The sequence below is a fragment of the Pteropus alecto genome, unplaced genomic scaffold, assembly GCF_000325575.1.
Source record: "Pteropus alecto unplaced genomic scaffold, ASM32557v1 scaffold7, whole genome shotgun sequence".
Classification (NCBI taxonomy): Eukaryota; Metazoa; Chordata; class Mammalia; order Chiroptera; family Pteropodidae; genus Pteropus; species Pteropus alecto.
The window spans coordinates 35,556,521-35,579,025 of record NW_006494614.1 but is presented as its reverse complement, the minus strand read 5'-3'; positions in this window follow the sequence as shown (position 1 = coordinate 35,579,025).

The following is a 22,505-nucleotide window of genomic DNA, read 5'->3' as shown; positions in this document are numbered from 1 at the left end:
TAATTGGTGCCATGTTTTATAAAATGGCCGAACTTTTTTAAATGCATGTAGCAAATCTAGTCTGATTGTGGAAGTAGGAGGCTCATGTCATTTACTAACCAGTTTGTTTCACTAGGTACATAGTTTGATGAGCAACCACAGGATGATTGATTTCTATTTTGTACTAGAGGTAGAAATTGCCTTGGATAACTATGAACTTCTTGTTACATTCCATTCCCAAATCTGTCAACCATTTAATGATAGCCAGCGCACTAAACAATATTTTACTCGTTTATAAGCAACAAGACCCATGAGTAGAAATAGCTATTTTTCTTAGTATATATATATGGTCATGAAGCAAACTATAGTATATAGTTCATGTTTTTTGTGTGCTGTGTTCATTTTCCATATGCCCAATCAGTAAGTTTCTACGTGCATGGTTCTCTATGCTGCTAAAATACTTGTGGGGAAAAAAATTCAGTGAACATCAATTTTTGATGAGTTTGCCTCTTCATATAATCCAACTGTTTTAAGTGAACACTTTCAATAAGTATCAAATTTAATTCTCATGATCTGAAAACCAATATCCTGTCAATTGAAGTTTTTGAAGATTTCAGGCCATCACACCTATAATGAGTGTTTCGGTCAAGTTACAACAAATGTTCTATTATTTCTTTCACTGAACTGAACAAAAACATTTATAGGCTAAAACTTACTATGGGACAAAATTTTATTTATTGTCATAAAATCTGATTAGTTTTCAAATGAACAATACTGTTGTCTTTCTACTCCAGCCAGACTGGAAGTGTGGAGCAGGCTCGCTCCTACTAGGAGATGTGTATGCCTTTGTTTGTTCTTCGTCATCTCCCTGATCTCTTAACTGTGGAGTATGGCAGAGATCTGTCCTTGACCCTTACTGGTTTGTTTTTCTTTTTCTTTTTTTTTTATCCTCGCTTACCGTTTTGGTGATTTCCTTCAGTGTAGTAACTTTAAATACTGTCCGTATGTTCTAAAATTTATATGAACATCTCTGAAATCTCCCTGCACGCTGACTCCTATGTACAGTTGGTACTCCACATATCAACTTAGATTGATAATGGGCATCTTAAACTTAATATGCCCCAAATGAGTTCTAGATGTCCTTCCTTACATCCATTCTTTACAGTCTTCTCTATGTCAGATAATGGCAGCAGCAACTCCATACTTTCAGTTGCTCAGACCAAATACTTAGAATCACTCCTCTCACATCTTACATTATCCAACGCATCAGCACATCCAACTGGTTCTACGTTCTCAATGTATCTAGAATCCTATCATTTATCGCCACCTCCTCCCATGTGACCCTGCTCCATGGCACCATCATCCCTCATTAGAAATACTGCAAGAACCTCCTTACTGGTCTCCTGCTTCTTTTCTTGCCTTGCTCCCATCTCTTCTCAAATGAGCAGCCAGACTATGAGTTTTATCAGGTTTCTCCTCTGCCCCAGACCCTCCAATGCCTTACATGATTTTGACATCAAATTATCTCTCTTCTTGGGTGACTGTTTTCTCAGATATCCACAGGGCTCAAGTCATTTTTTCCAGGTATTTCCTCAAATATACCTGCTCTGTAAGGCCTATCCTGAGGACTCTATTTAAAATTATAATTTCACACATACTCCATACCCTCTTCTATGATTTTATTTCATAGTGTTTATCATTATAAAAAATACCACCTATTTAGTTAGTTATTTTGTTTATCATTTCTTTTACTTAAAAAAAAATAGCTTTATTGAAGCAGTGTTGTGTTTTGTTCTTCTATATTCCCAATAGTTCCAACAATGCCTAGGATGCGGAAGGCACTCAAAAGTATTTATTGAAAGAATCAAAGACACAAATTCTGCAACCTCACTTTGTATTATAATCACTTAAAAGGCACACTATAAAATGATGGTTACAGAATCATCATTGTACCACATTCATATTGTAAAAATACTTAAGAGTAAAAGCAGATAAAGTAAAACCAATAAAAAAGTGTTCCATTCTCTTTTCCATACTTCTCCTTTCTTCAATATATGCTTTTAAAGAGTAAAACCTTTAAAGATTTATCTAAATGAGAACATGTTTAGTAAAAAATAAAAGGTTTTAAAATAGTCTAACAACTATAGCCCCCTTTTCTTTGCTATCAGCATATTATGTCACTAGTATTTACTTTTGCATCCTTATTTTAGATAATGGAGTCGGGTTAAGACTGCAGAGGCCTCATATGGGACTGAGAATTCACCTTGAAATGTCTTCACTATTTATTTCAACCAGAGAAGTGTTTCAGTGGAAGCCTAGATGAGGCTATTTATGGTCCAGTATTTCTGTGCAGAAACCAAGGACGAAATTTGCAAAATGGGAAGCTAATTTGGTCTCTATACAGCAAGGGTTTCTTTCCTCCACATCGCTACACAAGGACCAATATTTAGCTGTTTAAGAAGAGAAAATCAAGCTAACAAAAATATAGAAATTTTAGGCTCATTGAGACCTGGATTATATTGAAGTTAAGTTTAAAGAAATCAAGTGCATTTTTAGGTTCTCCTGGTTTTTTTTGATATGCCTTTCTTGACTTCTTAAATCTAGTTTTTTCTGCTCTAAAACCCTTCTCTTTCCGTAACAATTGTTACTCCACTCTGTTTGCTCAGTCTTAATTGATAACCGTGTTTATCCTAGCGTACGTGTGCGAGCACAAACACACACGCAAGTTCTTAGAATTCAGGAAATTATAACAAGAATTTTATTTTAACGAACCTAGGAAAATGATTTAAAATAAGAATCAGATTGAGACTAGATGAAAAAAAAAAAAAGATGTTGAAATACACCTGCAATAAAACTGGAAAAAGTGAAAAGCAAAGCGTACGTGTGCGAGCACAAACACACACGCAAGTTCTTAGAATGCAGGAAATTATAACAAGAATTTTATTTTAACGAACCTAGGAAAATGATTTAAAATAAGAATCAGATTGAGACTAGATGAAAAAAAAAAAAGACGTTGAAGTACACCTGCAATAAAACTGGAAAAAGTGAAAAGCAGGACAAGCAAGGAATATTAAAGGTTACATAAGTGAAATATTTTAAAATATTTTAAAAAAAAATTTTATGTGGATAAAATTTATAATTAATAGAACATTTCGCTACATGAGAAAAGATGGTCTTTAATCATCTCCTTCTTGGAAAGATGACTAAAATAAGCTATTGGCTCCAAATTACAAAAAGTATTTCTCTCTGTCTTTTCCAAACAATAATAACTTTCTCAGCTAAGTCCGTATAATAAATTTTTTTATTGTGACTTGCATTGTAAACATCAGTGTCTCCAAAATTTCATTTAAAATTCAGTAGTTCTGAGTGTGGGTGATCAAATGATAAAGGCGAGGAAGAATATAAGCTCCCAGTAACCCCGCTCCTGCTCCTGCCATTGCTTCTATAGTTCCTGGCACAAAATAGTCACTTGATGAATATTTTCTGAAAGAATAAATGAATGAATAGATAAATGAATACAAAAATTCAAATACTAACAGGTCAGACAAAAAACTCCAAAAATCAGGGTGTAATCTAGTTGCTGCTGACTCTGAATTGTATGCTCATCCTTTAAGCGAAGGACAAATGAATCACTCACTGTTGGGTCTGGAGACCATCGAGCCCCTCTGTAGGTCATCGCTTTCCACCACATGATGTTCCTTATCATCCATGTCCTAGTGACTGGTGTTTGGCCATAGGCAGGAGTTTAGTTATAACTTCTGAAATAAGTCACATGATTTTATATTTGCTTTTGTATTGATCATTATTTTCTGAAGTCTTTAGCTGTGAAGAATTTCTTGTGTTTTGCCCTACAGGTTTAGATTATTTCTGCTCAATTTGCCAAGGTCATCTTTTTCCTTAACTACTCATTGTTCTCTTTCTGTTGCTCATCATGTCCTTAGATAAAAAGAACCAAATCACCTGCATATAGAACCAAGCAAACATAAGACTGAAAAAAAAAAAAAAAATGTCTGAGGCTTTTAAGTGAACCTAGCTCCTCAATGACCACTTCGCAAATGATGCAAACCATACTTTGTAGTATCAGCCTCTGGACTTTCTACTGTACGGTTCCTCTACTTAGAACGCCTTTTTTCTTTCTCTTTATCTAGTTTCTACACAGCTATCAAAGTCTGTATGCATAAACATAACTTTAATTTAAGTAAATGTTGCCTATCCATCTCTTTGATACATAACAGACATTTTGTCATGTTAGCCATTTATTTTTTCATAAGGTTTCGAGTTATTTCGTGCAAAGTCTAAATCCTAGGTCAGCTGTGCCCTATAGTATCAATCATGATCCACTGTAAAATAGTCATCCAAATGTTTGTTGATTAATTCTTGGTGATCTTGTGCCTTCCATGATGCCAGTTTTTTGTAACATGAACCAGTCATTGATTTTATTTCTGGCACTTATGGAGGACACTGTGCCTATAGGCTCAATTACTGTAATCTGCACTTCTACTTCTAGACCTTTTGGGATGATTTTCAGCTTCAAGTTTTAGAAAACCCAGTGAGTAATGATTTAAATAGTTATTTTTCTTTCACATAAGAAGAAGTCTGAAATAAGTGGCTGCTGGATTTGATTCACTAACTCAGTGATACCAGTGCCAGCATTTTTTAGATTATCATGGTCTTTCTGTAACAGATATAAAATGGGTGCTAAAGCTATGAGCATCAAGTTCATGTTAATGGGAAGAAGAAAGAGAAAAGGGAAGAGTGAAGTCAGTAATTCAGTCCTTTTTAAAAAGAAGTTAAAGCTTTCCAAAAAGCACTCTTGACACCTGGCATGTTTCTGCACACTTCTCATTGGCCCCCGTGAGGGGCAGGGAAGGGAGACTGAGACTGCTAATTAACATATCAGGTTAGTAATTAACAGAATCTTCCACAAACTCTCCCATGAATATTCTCTGTTACCTCAATTTCTCTGGTCATAAACTAGGCAGAAAACTAATAACAAACTATATCAAAGGAGGCTGAGATTGTGAAGTTTTGGGGGGTTAAGATAAAACAACATCCCATTCATTATCTTGAACATTTGGAGAATGAAATCTCAGATAAATGAAATATGAGTTTACATTCAGTTAAGCAGGGAATAGGGAGGCAAACATCTGTTGAGCGTGTACTATCTACAAAGAAAAGGAAAAGGAGCCAAGAGTTTGTTATTACCTTCTTTTCTTCCCATCTCAGGAAAATTCATGGTCAATGAAGTAGGGAACTACCAATGAATAGCAAATACATAATGGCCTACTCTTGCTCACGGGAAGGTACAGAGCAGGCTTTATATATAATAGGAAAGTCAGAACTGAGTTACTTTAGGGAATCATTAGAAGTTTTCAAGAACCAAAATCTTAAATTATTTGAGTATGAGCTTCAGGTTTCTTCCAAAGTAAATTAGCTACACTTTGAGGATACAATAACTCTATTAACAAATTTTAAATGTTTGCATAAGTACATATTTATGATTGATTAAATATATTCTGTAAAGCAGTTTATTTTTAAATTATTTTAGAAATATATAAAAAAAATAGGCTAGATAAAATGGTTTATTTGAATCAAATAACAGCATCTATTTTGATCATGTTACTCTAGACTTTTGAATATTTAGATAAATGCTAGACTGATGTTTATATTTCTATTACTTTGACATATTAGTAAGAATAAGAACTTGGGTGAGTTTAATCCACTCCAGGAAAAAAATAATTCTGTCATCTTAAATGCCTGGACCTGCATCCAAAAGAGTTACTGTGAATAATTATCTGTCATACTTGGATATTTATTAAGAGCTCTTCCATGACAATGCATCTTGATAACCATACATAAAAGTTTACATGTAAAAAATTAAAATACAAAATTGCAATTCAAATTTCACTAATTTAGAGATATCATCTGCTTAAGTTACAATTTATAATGATAAAATTTTACTGTAATAAATGAATTTGAAATGACTCTTATCTTTAATAAATAATAGATGCAGTTTTCAGAATCTCTATTGAATAAATAGTCCTGTCTACTGTTAGGCTAAGTAAGGAAATTAATATTTTTTATGTTGAAATTATTAGAAGAAATAGTTACATACTTTGATTTTTAAACAAAAGTGTAATTTTTCAGTTTTATTCACATTTAAATTGTTAAATTTTATCTTATGTATGAATAGAGGTATAGGATTTGAAGCCAAAATTTCAATTGTTTTGAGTCCTAGATCAAACATTAGGTGGCACTGTTGTCACAATGAAAAACTACTGCAGTCACCCACTTTTCTTCACCATCTAGAATTTTCTTTTAGAACTCTCATTTAAACCCTCACTATAGATTATTTTCACTTTTCCAAAGTGATTAAAATATATCTGTAATAAACATAAAAAAGATTAAAATTCATTGTCAACATCTGCTATTCACTAAGAAGTGTGAATTATGATAACTTTTTAAGGAAATGTTCTCTGAATTCCAGAATTTAAGATATTTGCATAAAGAAGAAATATCTATTATGAATAAATATTATATTTTCTTTGTTCAAAAATCCCTATTCTTTTAATGTAGGAATATTATATGAAAATAGTTTTAAAAATTTCTTTCTGGAAGACATTGCCAAAATTTTATGGGATGTCACAGATCAATTTTGCTTTTAGTGATAGAAGAAACAGATCTATAAAATATTATTTAACAAGCAGTAAAAATAAAAATGAGTAAACAATTGGGATCTCAAACACATTAGTTCGTATGTTTGTGCTGTTAGTGTGTACACAGGGAAATGGACATGTATGGAAAAGGAGAATAACAAATTATTCATATAAGGAAAAGTGCTTAATTGTAAAAAGGGATTCCAAAATTTCAGATAAGTTTATAAGCAAGAGAAATGGAGATAGAACACAGTTCTGGGACCAGTAGAACATTGCAACAAGTTTACCAAGTATCAAAGCTCAGATGAGCTTTTCTCTATTTAGAGTTTAGATTATGTGGGTGGGTTTACTGAACTCTCAGGAAGCCTACCTGCTGGTAAGAAACACTCATTTTTAGCCCTTTGTGAAGCCCGTAGTTTTTAGTTCAGTGGGTAAAAACGGGTCCTGAGCAAATATAATTGTATTTGAATCCTGGCACGTGGGCAATTAGTAAACCTCTAAACTTAGATTTCTCATACGTAAATTGGGGGTAATGATTTTTTTTGAGTTGATTTGAGAATCAAAATAGAAAATCCATGTAATGCACAAAGCCTGACACATCATTGGGCCTTAGTTGGGTGGAGGAGTGCTGCTGGTGGGTTTTTTATCTTTTATTATCAGCACAGTTATAAAATAGCAGAAATAGTCCCACTCCCCTGCAGACATGAGGACCGCGGACATCAGTACTGGGGAGGGAGAGAGGCTGCATGATGTCAGCTGGAGACGATCAGTGGCCTCTTACTATAAGGCAGAGTCAAAGGTTCAAGAGCGTTAGGTCTATAGTTTATGGCCACTTCCACCAACTGCAGGGCCATGGGAAAATTATATGGTCTCCCTAAATCTCAATGACTCCACATATAAAGCATAAATAAAATTAGTGAGCCTCACCACACAGGGGTATTGTGAGGACATCGATATACATTTATTGCTGTACTCAATGTAATCAGAAATAGCACAGTAAATATTAGTTATAACTGCTGCAACCACTACAGATGATCCACTTGTGACCAATTCACTTCCTTCTATTGGAAAGTCATTTAAAGACTTCAAACAATATACTAAGATGCTGACCTTCTCCCTGACTCTTGGAGAAAACAATTTATTAATATCAAAGGAATTTAGAAAAATCATAAGACTCTAGGCAAGACCATAAAAGAGAGGTTTTTAATGTAGATATATTGTGAATTGCAAATCCAAGTCATAATATGTCACTGCAATTTGCTGACCTCCCTGTACAAACAGCAAATGCTATATTTTACCAAATTAAAATCCTGTCCTTTTAAAAACATGTGCCAAATTAAGGAGAATCTAATCTATATTTATTAAACGAATACACCTATACTACCTTATCGAACATTCCTGATTATAAATCTCCCCCTCTCCTCATTATAATATAAACTGCATGGCGCTCAGGCTGGTTTCTTATTCTCAGCATTGATTTCAATCTTTCTGTAGCAGACACTGTGTAATCTTTGTTAAGGATGAAGAAGTGAGTGAGTAAAAAATAAACAAACAAACAAAAACAACTGTCAATCAAATCATAATGGAACTACTTTATAAAAAATTTCTTTACAGCATTTGCAATAGAAATTACTTCTCTTCAAGTTTTGACTGGATCACTGGAATTTGTGAACCTTCAACTGCTGACATAGCGAGATTGTAAATGGGCCAACGAGAAGCGAGTCTGATTCATATCTATTTGTGCTGCTTCACCATTCCCCAGAAGTCCCCAAACTTCCTACACTGTTGACCTTCAGGACTTGCTAATAATACCAAACTGTCCCAAAATATTAAGAGAAACAATGGGGAGATTTAAACCTTGTATTTTATATTTTAATATTACTGTTAACCTCTGCTGGTCTGATGTATATATTTAAACTGTGTTTCATTCTATATTTCAGTCCAGGAGGGATTTATTTTCATACATTTTCAATTTAAGTAAATAATAGTTATTACAAAAGTGTTAATACTTTCCCTTAGATAAGCAGGTTGACAGTATTTTGTACAATGGGAAATTAAAGTACAACAATAGTTACCTTTGAGTGAAGCCTCTAATGCTTCAGGCACTATGCTGATAGCCTCCTGATATTTCCACAATGTATAAGATATCCTAATATTACTAAAAATGAGAAAACCGAGGTTCAGAGAGGTTAAATAACTTTTTCACGGTCACGGAGCTAAGTAATCTGGGAGCTGAAATTTAAATTCAGATATTTCTGACTTTGAAACCTATACTTTGTTCACCGTTTTATTTATTACTAGAATTATTTACTGAAAGTAACAATTTCTCCATAGGAAATGAGTTCATGAAAGTAACTAAGGTAATATATGCTTGACATGTCAATTTTGGATGGCCTAGTTAATTTAGTAAATAAAAGCAAATTTCTAGGAGAAAATAAGATATTTAGCTGACCTGCTTAAATGAGATAATAACTCATATTTATGAAGGTTGTAAGTGAGGGGTCACTATAATAAGTAGCATTAGTTCATTTAACATATATTCTTTAAACGTCTTTTATATGCCAGGCACTGTGTGAGGGACTTGTAGGAAATAAAATACATGATAATGGTTCTGGCGAAGTGGAGCTTACAGATGGATGAGAAACCTTGGATCTGTAAACCTGTGAAAATGAGGCTTACAGGTGCTTTGTTCACTGTAAGAATGAACATGTGGGTCTTGGTGCTTCAATTCAACAGAATGGAAAATAACTAAACCTCGAGAAATAAAGTCTTGAACAATTAGATGAGAATAAAATAATGCCACCAGAGCAAAAAATTAATCAAAGTGAATGAGGTAGGTTATATTATTTTGATTCCAACTCCCACAGCATGTGTCTAAGCAGCCTGAATGTTTTCTCCTCATATATTCTCTGTTCTACTCTCTCTTTTATCAGCTTCATCGGTCAGGAAAGTAAGTGCTTGTTGTATCAATATATTTCTTATATTAAGGCCATCTGCCAGCTCAATTACTCGAATACATTCTCACAGTATGGGATTTCTTGGAGGAGTAATTCTATTGTAATGTTGCAGAAATTATATAAATGTCCTATGTGACTGAGAGAAAAAAAATATTCAGAATGACAATCGCTTATAACGTAAACAGATCCAAAGTGCATTCTTTTCTTGTGTTTTTTTTCCTAGACTTTGGAACTTTATTTTGATTTTGACGTCTTAAAACTAAATATTGAGCTCTTGTTCAGTTTAATTTGGTGAGATAATATCTTCACGTTGTTAAAATTAAAAAGACAATGCATGGAGCATTTCAAGGTAGTACTACATAGTGAGACAAATGGTGGTACAACTCAGGATTAAATCTTTTATTTCTGTCATGTATGAACTTTTACCTTTATAAACCTCAGTTTCCTTATTTCCAATAGGACAAGATTAATCGGAGGAATTATGTTTGGAGTGCTAATACCAAGGGAAGCTTTATTCTGAATTATAGACCTACTTGTAATCTTCCCCATACAAAAAAAAAGTTTAAATTTGAAAAATAGATTGTTAAAAGCTATAAACACAATTAACAATAATTCTGTGACTTGATAGAAAATAAAGTATAAGAAATTATAGGTTTATAATAAAAGGGGATATTTGGAAATTCTCATGGAAAAAAATGAATGACATAGAAAATGATCACCTGTTATGAAGGAAAGAAAAAATGTTCAAAATGCACCAGGGAGATTTAATTTAAACACTTTATTATTCTGCACATAAAACTGTAGTAAATGTTACCGTTGGAGGCTATGAAATCCTTGTATCTTAAAGACTATAACTGTTTGTCAAACAAATAAATATTAGATCAACTCAGACCTGTTTCAGAAAGCATATTTTTATTTTGTTCATGTTTAAGAAAATAGAATTTCTACATTTGACTGTAGTCAAGTGGTCTTATCCTTCTCTCTCTCTCTCTCTCTCTCTCTCTCTCTCTCTCTCTCTCTCTCTCTTAATTTTGGGTTTTTAACAAAAGAATAAAAATGAGTTTAATAGGAATCTGAGTTCGGCTATTCTGTACTACTCATTCCACCTTTTGGCTTAGAATTCAGTATATACGTGGGTTTTTAGGAATAGGTTTCAGTGCTGTCCTGTGGGGAAGCAGAGATAAAAACAGGTGACCTCTGGTGCTCTTTCCCATAGCTAAGAATCTATTAGTTTACATTCATTAAACTTTTGGTGTGTTTAAAGCACTCATCTGATTCTTTTCCTCCTGAAAAGATGTTCTCACTGCACTGAGGTGAAAAAGATTCAATCTGAATTAAGACCCTATTATTTTCTTCCTGAAAGTCTCTCCTTGCTCCGGTGTATACTAGGAAGCAGAGAACATCTTGCACAAAGTCCACTAAACAAATTCTCTTTATTACATGAACCAGAAAGTTGTTGAGGAAAAAGTCACAATTCTACTCTTTCTTATATTATTAAATTTCCCAAAGGTAATTTATTCAATTAATTTTTTTTCCTCTGAGGGTCAGCTCTGTGACTTCATAAGTTGATGGATCATATTTCTTTGCACTGGGTAAAGGTCCAAACCTCATCAGTATAATCCAATTTTCGCAAGCATTTCTTGTTGAAAAGAATGCATCCTTCTGAACCATAGACACTGCCGTCCCTGTCTTTGCTTTACATGTAGGTCTCTGTTTTTTTAGACAATATAGTGTAGTTACCATTTTCTGACGTGATTTCAGGAAAGTTTCTTTTAAAGTACTTAAATAAGTAATAGACATGAATATTTCTTTATAAATTGTGATAAGATATATGAATGGAAAAGATTGCTATCGTTTTATTAACAGGTAGAAATCTAAAAATCATAAAAATTATGCCATGGGTACGAGTTTAACTGCAGGAGATAAACCCTGTGCGTGAGTACCTGAAAGTGGAAAGAACATTCCATAGATGCATAGAGATTGGTTCTGCACAGAGTCACTCTTGAATAAATTTAAGATTCCCAGAGTTCTTTACCAAAGATCATTCCTTTGAAATTATTATTATTAGAGTGACTAATTTATTCCAAGAAAAGCTTGCCAACTTTCTTTTAGTAATAGCACTTAAGAAAGAGAAAATAATACTGTTTATAAAGCACACTTTTTATGAACAAGGCAGCTCAAAGTAGAGGCAACTTCCCCAGGAACTCTGGCCACTCCAGGCTCCAGCAGCAGCTCCAAAGGTATAGTGAACATTTGTCCAACTTGCAACCCACTAGGAGCACATTCATGTTAGCCAACAAAGTAAATAGTTGAAGAATATAGAAAACATTTTTATATTTCCATCACCAGAGTGTTGTTGCCAACTTAGGCCCTAAGTTAAAGAAGAGTGAGCCAGGAAACACAAAACTTTCGGTGATAGAGAAAAATCACCTTAGATGGCGCTGGTGCAGGCAACCTTCATGAATATAAAGGCTAAAATGTCTGTGTATGTGAGTATGTGTTTGGCATGTATAGGTCTACATGTATGGGTATACATCTGCATAGATTTCAGAGGTGTCTGTGTACATATGTGTGTGTGTGCACACATACATTGGAGCTTTGAAATAGGGAAGAAGAATCCTAGTGAATGTCTCCTTGTTTCTTGGGCCAGTCCTATTTTCTGTACCTGCCTGTAGCATGACTATATCAAAGGATCTCGACATCATATGAATATGTGATATTCACCTGAAGCTAAATCAGAGGAGAGTTTTGAAGCAGAGGGGTAAAGTATAGACCATTTTATGAAAAGTTAAAACAATGGAAAAAGCATTAAGTGGCAGAAATGGCTAGAAATAGAAAATTACGAAGAAGGGCCCTGAGGAAGTCAGGAGAAGGAAGGCGACAACTGAGAGTAGGACACTCGTCCCTTCGGCCCTCCTCTCTATTAACCAGGCCTCCACCAAGCAAGCTTGACACTTACCCATGGTAGACGTCAGTTTCAGTATTCATTAATGAGTGCACTAAGGATATTGAGGACACCTTCATAAACCTAAAACACTGTCGCGAAGCCCCCAGAGGATTAAATACTTATTTGAAAATCTTAAAGTAACAATAGGCCAAATGCAAGACTCTGAAGAAAATATACGGCATCTTCACATTTCAAGAGGCCTTTTACAACAGAAGTTTTCGAGATCTTGGTGGAAGACAGATTTTTTTTTTCCCCCTAAGCCGGCTGTGCTGCAAATTTTCTCAGTCTATTGGAATTTACTGCTCTTTTCACCTAAAATCACTGTAAATGTTGTGACATGTCTAAAAATGTGTCTGCCGCTCCCAGTTCTATCTAGCCCCAAACTATTTTTCTTTATAATCTGACCATGCACTTTCAAAGAGTGCATTATTTCTCCCTTGCTAGGGCATGTTCTTTATATTTCATGTGGGAAATAGCTTTTTATTTGACTTGAGTGAGATGCCATAGAAGGAAATTAACTGATCTATAGATCAAATTCTTTTGTACATGGGCTGAGCATAAGAAAAACCTACCAAGCTAAATAAATAAACTTGCTTGCATCAGATGAAATTGGGTAAAAATAAAGCATGGGAAAGTAGAATTGCATTTTAAATTGTAATGCTAAATTGACTATATAATTTTGTTGAAACTGGCTCAATTTTGAGATTGAAAGAAACACTGTTAATAATTGTTCAGGGACAGTAATTTAAATTGAGAATTTTTCCTAACTGAAATATATAATCACCCCATAATCTTTATCTTTCTCTGCACTTAGCTATATAAGCTATAACCCCGATGAGAATTAACCAGTGATGAAGGATGTGAGCTCTGATAGTGGACTTAAATCTTGGATGTACCACTAAATAGCTTGATGAGTAAAGGTCCCCAGGTAGAGTTGGGCACACAGTCTGTAACACCAATGACAGCAAAAGTAACTTGTACTAACAAGAAAGTGCTTATTCTGCCTGGGCCTCACCACAGTTGCATATTCAATAAAGAATTATGGAAGATGTGCTCGGAGTTATATTCCAGTAGATGTGGACACTGCTTTTTCTCCACAAATTCCCTGATCCTCAGGGAAAAAAATAAATAAGTGGGCTAATGATATTGATGAACTAGCAAATTTCATATTATTCTCCTCCACATTATACTAACCTTCCCACCCATGTCAGCTCTACGCTAACTTCACCCAGCTCAGCTCAGGGAGAAAATCTTTTCCTATATAATTCCCTTTTAATATCATGATAAGAATATAATAATTATAAACTTATAAAACTTAGCATAGTGTTGAAAACTGGGGAAATTTCCTTCTATTATCCTGTCCTAAGATTATTCTTGTTTCTAAAGAGTAACAGTGACTTTTTTATTTACTTTTAATGGACTTGCCCCATTAATTTAGTTGTTGTGTGTTGGGAGAAAAAAAAAATGTGTTACACAACACACTACAGGGGCAGTAGAGAAAAGCTATAAATGACTTTTATTTTTATACCTAAGTTTTCCAATTAAAATTTACCATCCATTTTCTAAGTTTCCTAAACTTTCATTAATGTGATAGGAAATCTTAGCCTTGTTTGTACATTCCAGAAAAATAAATTCTTCTTGGATTACATGCAGGCCCAGCTTAAAGCAGTCATTCAATCAAACGGGAATGCTGCCTTTAAGTTTTAGTGCTGTGTAATGTTCTATAAGAGGCCATAATCTACTTCACTAGATGAAAGAAAGCAAATGGAGACATTGTGTGTGTGTGTGTGTGTGTGTGTGTGTGTGTGTGTATACAAATATGTGTAACCCAAAGCAGCTTCCTTCTCCCTGCAGATCATCAGCAAGGACCAAGGAGTTGATACAGGATACTTATACAAAAAACCCAGTCATGCAAAACAGTTGAGTTTAATGAGGCCAGTTTACAGGGATTCCCATTTTCAAACAGACTGTATGAGAAAATTATAAAGAAAAATTACGAAATGAAAATATCAAAGATTAGGTAAGAAGAAATTACTTTCTAACACCTTTTTTTTCCCCCCAAGCATCCACCTATAGACCTTGTTTAAAGGGCTGATTGCTTTATTTAAAGGCAAGATTTTTGACACAAACCTCAGCGACCAATGTATAATATTATTGAACTTTGGAGGAAGAACCCAATTGGGCTTTGCAGAAGGTAGGCTAAATAAATTATTCTCCAATATTAGTGAGTTCATGACTTAAGAATGATGTAGTTATTCAATCAGTCATTTTTAAAGATAGCAATAGAAAAAATATACATATAGGCAAATATTTAATTATAGGACATTGAAGCAATAAATTCTTGATGTTTGTGTGTGTGTGTGTGTGTGTGTGTATGTGTGTGTGTAAAGGACAATATAAAATATAAGCAGCAATAATTCAACATAGTTTTTTATTAAATTGAAATGCATCATGTATGTTTATTCGAATGTTCTTGATAAGCAAATATTAATATGAATTGGTAGGAGGTGGAATGTTCTAAGCTTTTCAAGTTAGGTCCACAAAGTGTGACTGTATTGTATAAGTGTTATATAATTCTTGCACAGTATATGATACTTTCATTCAAATATAAGAAGAAAAACACAAGCTTCAGTCATATATAGGTTAAATAGGATACTTACATGATCAAACAACAGGTTTGCATCTCTGTTCTGCTATTTTCTAAGTGTATATCCTTGGGAAAATTGTCTTAACTTCTTGGAGCCTTAGCTTTTCTCCCTATAAGTTGTTCTCAGCTTCTGATACTGATCAAATAGCAGTTGTTAACAGAATTATTGACCTAGAAAAACATTTTGAGATCAACTAGTCTAATTCTTCTTTTTAAAGGTGATAAGTCTAAGGTTCAAAAATTTAACTGATTTTAGCAAGGTCAAACATAGCATTATCAGAGCCGGTGTACAGACTATTTCCTTCATGGTGTGTATTGTGCTTTCTACTCTAGCACTGTGCCTTCTCATAGTTTAGCAATTAGAACTTTTGTTTCAGATTCTGAAACACTTATGTTAAAACCTACCCAATACTTGTTTTTTTCAAGTATTGAAAAATATTTCCACAATTTGTGCTTTTAGTCAACCTACATTGAGGACCTCAAATGCCAATAAAACTTTAGCTACATTTAGTTGTATCCCTTGGTCATCTCTGTCTGATAAAATCTCTCAGAAATAATACCAGTGGTTTCTGTTTTCCTAAAGTACTGTAACTAGTACTTCTCTGAACTGGAGACTTTAGTGAGTACAATCATTGTATCTTCACATAAAAATTACCACAAGTAAATTTAAATAAATTTAAAATTATGTAATATTCCATAAGTTACGCTTCTAATTTTTGAGATATTGGTCTTGAAATCTCAATGATATGATAAGTTTCTTTTAAACAAAAAATGTATGGTTGTCTTAGATTATCCATTCTTTCAAAAGATGTTTTTCAAATTAACTACTATCAAAGCAAATGTGAATAAATTATTGTAAATAGCTTAATCTATTATCCTTTCCAAAGACAACTGAATTTTATTAGGCAATGGCAAAGGTTAAACACAAAGAAGAGAACTATAGTGATTAAGTTCTAGAAAGGAAGACAATCAAAGCCAGCAGATAGATCTTTCAAATTATGATACAGAGTGACTGTTTCCTCATCCAAAGTCTAAATAAATAATTCTTTAACTTTATTGTGTATCGGAATCCTCTGTTTGTTTGTCATGTTTGTTTGTTGCAAACAAACAGAGACTAGAGGACACCGACAGCGCTTCTCAGGAGAAGGGAGAACGGGTGAGGTAGATAGGGGTAAAAGGGGTCAAATATTTGGCGACGGAAGGAAATCTAACTTTGGATGGTGAACATACAATGTGATATAAATATCACATATTGTTGAATCGAACACTTGAAATTTATTTGATGTTATTAACCAATGTCACCATAATAATTTTAATTTAAAAATAACAGATAAAACTAAAAAATAATAAAATAAAATAAAATAAAATAAAATGCAGATCCCTGGGTCACACCCCAAGTGTCTGATTAAAATTTCTGAGGTAAAGCTAATGCCTCTGGTCATTCAGTGTGTCACACTTTGAGAAATTTTAGCCTAGGGTGGCCACCAATTAAAATGAAAATATGATAGTTTAGATGACGTTAGCATTACTCTGATATGCAATGGTGTATTACAGATACAATCTAAGAAATTAGGACCAGGATGTTTAAAAATCAGATCGGTAAAACTACCATAGCAGAAAGGTGGCTATTGGCCACGGAACCTATAATATATCTCAAATCAAATGGAACATACAAGTAAAGCATCAAGTCAGAAAACATCAGGAGATCAGAACTGAAGATGTACATAGAGAGTAGAAAATGAAACCGTTGCTCCAACATTAAGTAAAGCATATAAAACTGAGTAAATGGAAATATTAAAGGGGCATAATGCTATGATCCAAGCTATTAAAACTCAGAATGTGAAGAAGTAACAGTAGGGATATAAAACTTAAATGCAACAGAAGTCATTTACTGTTGAGTCCCATATCCAGTTGTTCTCTCCTTTCCTGCTTTCTTGTCCTAATAATCCTCACCCCACCATCAAATTCCAAGTTCACACTTCCTGTAAAAACTCTGCTACTTTATCTTATCACAACGTCATGACCTTGATTATTAACTCTTTCAAACCTCAGCATGTTAAACAGCATATTAAAATAAGGTACCCAGAGAGTACAAGCTCTTCACTAGGGCATGTACCCTACTCTCTACTTGAAAGAGAAGCCACACAATGATTCTTGTTACAGTCTCCAAGGTCGCAAGCAGTGAGTGAGATTGAGGATATCCACTCAGTAGACTAAATGATCTATAAGAACTGATGATCACCCCCTACACACACACACACACTACCCACTAAAAGCGCCATTATGAACTTTTGGGGTAAGCAAAAAGAGAATGCAGAATGAAGTGTTGGTAATGGATTTGGCAGGTAGAATTAAGAAAATTTCAGACAGATCCAAGATTAACCTATGTGCTTGGAGGTACTTGTTCAGTGCTCTGAGCTTATTAGAATATTAAATGTTTTCCACACTTTTACTTTTACAATATTCTTCAGAGATCATTTCCTTTATTACTACTTTACATATGAAGAAACTCAAACTCAGAGTGGACTTGCCTTAGGTCAGCAAGTAATGGCATACGTAGAATTAAACAATATCTAATCTTGTTTTCTTAAAAAAATTACCATGTATATTTAAAATTGAAATCAAGTATGTAATTGAAATTCATAATTATTATTATTTATTTTCTGAAGGTAGAATAATTGGAATGCTACTAGAAACCCCATTTTCTACTGCCTTTTGTCAATAGTAATAAGCACTTCACAAGCATTACTTTAAATATGTTTACATACTCTCACAAAAACCTTAAGAAGAGCTATGTTTTGTGATTTTAAGGATGAGTTAACTGAGGCATCAAGTACTTAGAAATGACATCCATCTAAGTGACAGGTAAGGTATCCAAATCCAAATCTACATGATTCCGGAGACTAAGATTTTAACCATTCCACTCTGTAAAGAAGGAGCTCCAGCCAGGAATCTGCACCTGGACCTTGGATATTCTGAAAAAAAAAACCACCAGGAGGGCCAGCTGAGTGAGACATGCTATTTATTACTCACAATACAGCGAGACTTCAGCACTTGGTCAGTTGGAGCTGCAGGAAAAGGCAGCTGGACAAGAATAGGCATTGTTTTTAAGTGAGCAGAGGGGAGAGGGATTGCTTCATTCTGAGGAACAAGGGTCTTCCCCTGAGGATGAGAGTTGGATGTGCTGCTTAGCTAGTGTTGGGGAGGACTGGACTGCCCCGTCCGCCAGTGGAGCGGGGAGATAATGTCTATGGGAACTGCCAAAGGGGCAGATGGTGCCCATGGGGGCAAGCACAGACTGGAAACTCTTTGTTCATTGTCCTTTTTGGGGCTGCTGACATAGCAGTCCTCTTTGCCTCCCATGTCTGTGGAGGGGCTATATTTAAATTAACCCTACACACTCTTAGACTTCTGATATAGGAAATTACTTATTGGTATCCTTAGAGATCAGGATCCAGCAAAAATAATTTACTTTATGAACACCAATAAATACATCTTGTGCCAAGAGCTGCCCTAGAGTAAGTATTCTTAAAACATAATTGTGATATGCTAACATGCTAAAAGGTCCACTGTCTTCTTTCTCCTGAAGAATTAACATGAAGATTATTTTCATCATTTATAAGGTCTTTCATAGCTTTTCAGGTACCTTCAAACCATACCTCTTCAGAAGGAATTTACCCACTCACAGACCTCGTCTCTTGCTATAGCTGATTACATAAGATATATGTATCTGAAGCTAATCCATAGGCTTCCCAGGGTTCTCTAGCTTAAGTCTTCACAAGCTGGACCACTAAAATAAAATAAATAAAAAATATTAAACTGAGGAACACAGCTAAGATGCAAAATAAAAGTGGGGACAGGGAAAGAATACCTTATGAAGTAGTGACGTGGCATGTGGCTAAGGTCAGGGCCCTAGAGACGAACTCTAGGGTAAAACTCTTAACAGGGAATACATGAATAAACACTGTAGGTATGAAATATTGCACATTTTATGTTCTCCATTGCATGCTTTTAAAGCATGCAATAATATGTTTCCAATATTTGTTAAGAAAATGAGTTTTAGTGGATAAACACATGCAGAGCAATGAAATTGGACCACTATCTTACACTACTTACAAAAATTAACTTGAAATGGATAAAAGACTTTAACATAGCACTTTATACTATAAACCTCCAAGAAAAAAATGTAGGGAAGAAGATCCTTGACATTGATCATAGCAGTGATCATAACATTGATCGTAACATTTTTTTTGGATATGACACCAAAAGCACAAACAATAGAAACAAAAATTGATAAATGGAACTACATGAAACTTAAAAGCTTTTGTACACCAAAAGAAATAATTAACAAAATAAAAGGCAACCTATAGAATGAGAGAAAATGTTTGCCAATCGAATATCAGATAAGGGATTAATATCCAAGATATAAAACACAACATTTCAAAAAATATTCAATCAAAATATGGACAGAACTAAATAAATATTTTTCCAAAGAAGAGATCCAAATAGCCAATAAGTGCTCAACATTAGTAATCATCAGGGAAATGACATCAAAAACACAATGAGATATCATCTCACACCTGTTAGCATGTCTATTATCAAAATAAGAGTCAAAAAGTACTGGCACTTGTGGAGAAAAGAGAAAGCTCGTGCACTATTTGTTGGAATGTAAACTGGAACAGCCAACATGAAAAATAGTATGAAGGTTCCTCAAAAAATTAAAAATAGATCTACCATATGATCCAGCAATTCTACTTCTGGGTATATACCCAAAGGAAATGAAGCCAGGATTTCAAAAAAATATATGTACCCCAAAGTTTATTACACTATTATTCCCAATGGCCATGAGGCGGAAACAACCTAAGTGCCCATCAACAGAAGAATGGTTAAAGAAAATATGGTTTTGCCTTGAGAAAGGAGCACATTCTGCTATTTGCAACAACATGGATGGATCTTGATAAGGTGGGATAAGTCAGCAGAAAAAAAAATGTACTATATGGTATCATTTATATTTGGAATTTAAAAAAGCCATACTTGCAATAACAAAGGGTAAATGGTGGTTACTAGGGCATAGACGGTGGGGAGATAGGACAGATGTTTAAGGGTGCAAACTTACAAGAAGTAGTAAATAAACCTTACGGTTCTAATGTACAATATAGTGAATATAGACAATAATATTATATTATAATTATCAGACTTGCTAAGAATCTTAATAACAACAACTAAAAAGAAAGGATAATTATGTAATGTGAAAAAGGTGCTAATTACCACTACAATGGCAATCTATTATAATATATAAATGTATCAAATTAACATGTTGTACTTCCTAGTTGTACACAATGTTATGTGTCAAATATATTTCAATTAAAAAAAGAAATAAAATGAGTTTTAAAGACCATATCAAAGCTGTTCACCGTAGTGTTAGTGTGTTTTCCAGTTAGCATCCTTTAAGAATCTCTTTAAGAATCTCAAATTTTTTTTTAAATGTTATGGTAATAAATATATAGAGTTAATAATAGTCACATTTAAGTGATGCAAAATTTTTTAAAGTAAGAAAAAAGGAGTTTACATTTCCAATGTCCTATAATAAATGAGTAACTTTAAAGACTATAATAGACTTTAAATTATATGTGTAAATGTACTCGCTTTGTCAGTCTCTGATTCTTTACATGGATTCAAGGTCAAAACCTTTATACTGTTTTCCTTCCCAAAGCGGTAGAAAGGAAAATCTAAGGACTCTGGAGTCAGTCCTGGATCAAATCATTTCCTAATACATATTAAATATATGATTGCAGATGAGAAGCATTCACTCTTGGCAATATTTTACTTCTCTGTAAAAGATAAGCTTTACTAATTTATATTTGGCCTCTTTAGCATTTGTAGGTTAAAGGAGCACCATGAATAGTATAATGTTCTTTTAGTCGCCTCACATTTTATCATATAAAATATCACTCCAATAAATTGAATCTATGGTTTAAAGTCATTTTTATTATATACAGAGTGTGGCTTTAATAGTTTATGAAAAAATAGTTCTGGTATATGCTTAAGACATCTGTTGTCATATCTCTTCCTACCACATCCAGTGATTTATACATTCAATGTATAGTGGATATCATTTACACAAACTCAGCATTTTCCTAGAGTGATACAGAAAAGGCTTTCAGAAATCAGTGTTAGAAATTCAGTTTATATACATAATTCTGTTAAAAACTAACAAATTAAATTTTTCTACTCACTATGCTGGTTCAGGTCACATATAAGGTGGTGTTTTTTTGGCTTTCCTAAGATCGTTGATCTGACTTCCAAACATGTATAATTTCATGCCTTTCTCATGAGTACCTCATTTTTATAAAAAGAACATGAGTTAAATGATATTTACACTTTGAAAAATATAGCATGTGAGTCCAGTCTCATGTTCCCCATATGCAGTCAGGAGAAGCTGCTTTCACAACACTGGTTAATGCTTCATTATCAAGCAAGATGTGAGTGACAGCAGCATTTTCTTTGACAGTTCAAATGGCACGTTTCTTAGAGAGTGTTTAATTCAGGACTACAACTGGACAGAGCTATTCAGACTTCTTTAGCACACTTATTATGGGTTTCAATTTTGTTGCTGGTATTTTCCCCCTTTTTAATAGGTGAGGCAACTGACAACTAAATTATCACACTCTCCTCAGTATGCCAGTGGCTCATGACAATAGCCTAAGGGAGAAGGTATAGATAACTGAGAAGTTTTCTCACTGTTGTGATATATTTTTTCATATGGTTAATAAGGCAATTGAAATGACATTCTGTCACAGTGGTATAATACAGTGAGCTTGTGATTTCCCTTGTGCTACCACTAGGAGGAGATGCATTTTATTTAATACTTAAAAAAAAAAAAAGAGGAAGAAGAAGAAAAGGAATATGCTTAAAGATATGACAGTCTGCAAACTTTAATGTCCTTAATATAATTATATATCAGCAACATCTAATGTTAATGGAAGGTGGGTCTGTGCCAGGCTGGGCTTATTCTGGTGATGGAAAGGTTAAACAGAATTAATAAAGAAAACTTAAAAAGTCAAGAAAATAAATCTTTACCAAACAGCATTAGGAGGTAGAAAAACTAAACAGATATGACCTATTCTTAAACAAAAAAATTTTTTCTTTCGTAAGTGGGATTTTGCAGGCAGGACCATTTTAAGATCTTTCTTTGCCCTAAACTCTCTTTCTAGTAGAGGCCCACATCAAATATTAAAATGTATTCACATTCTACATTAGATAAACACTTGTATGTATATATAACGATATGTGTTAGATCGTAGTTGACTAATTGGTAT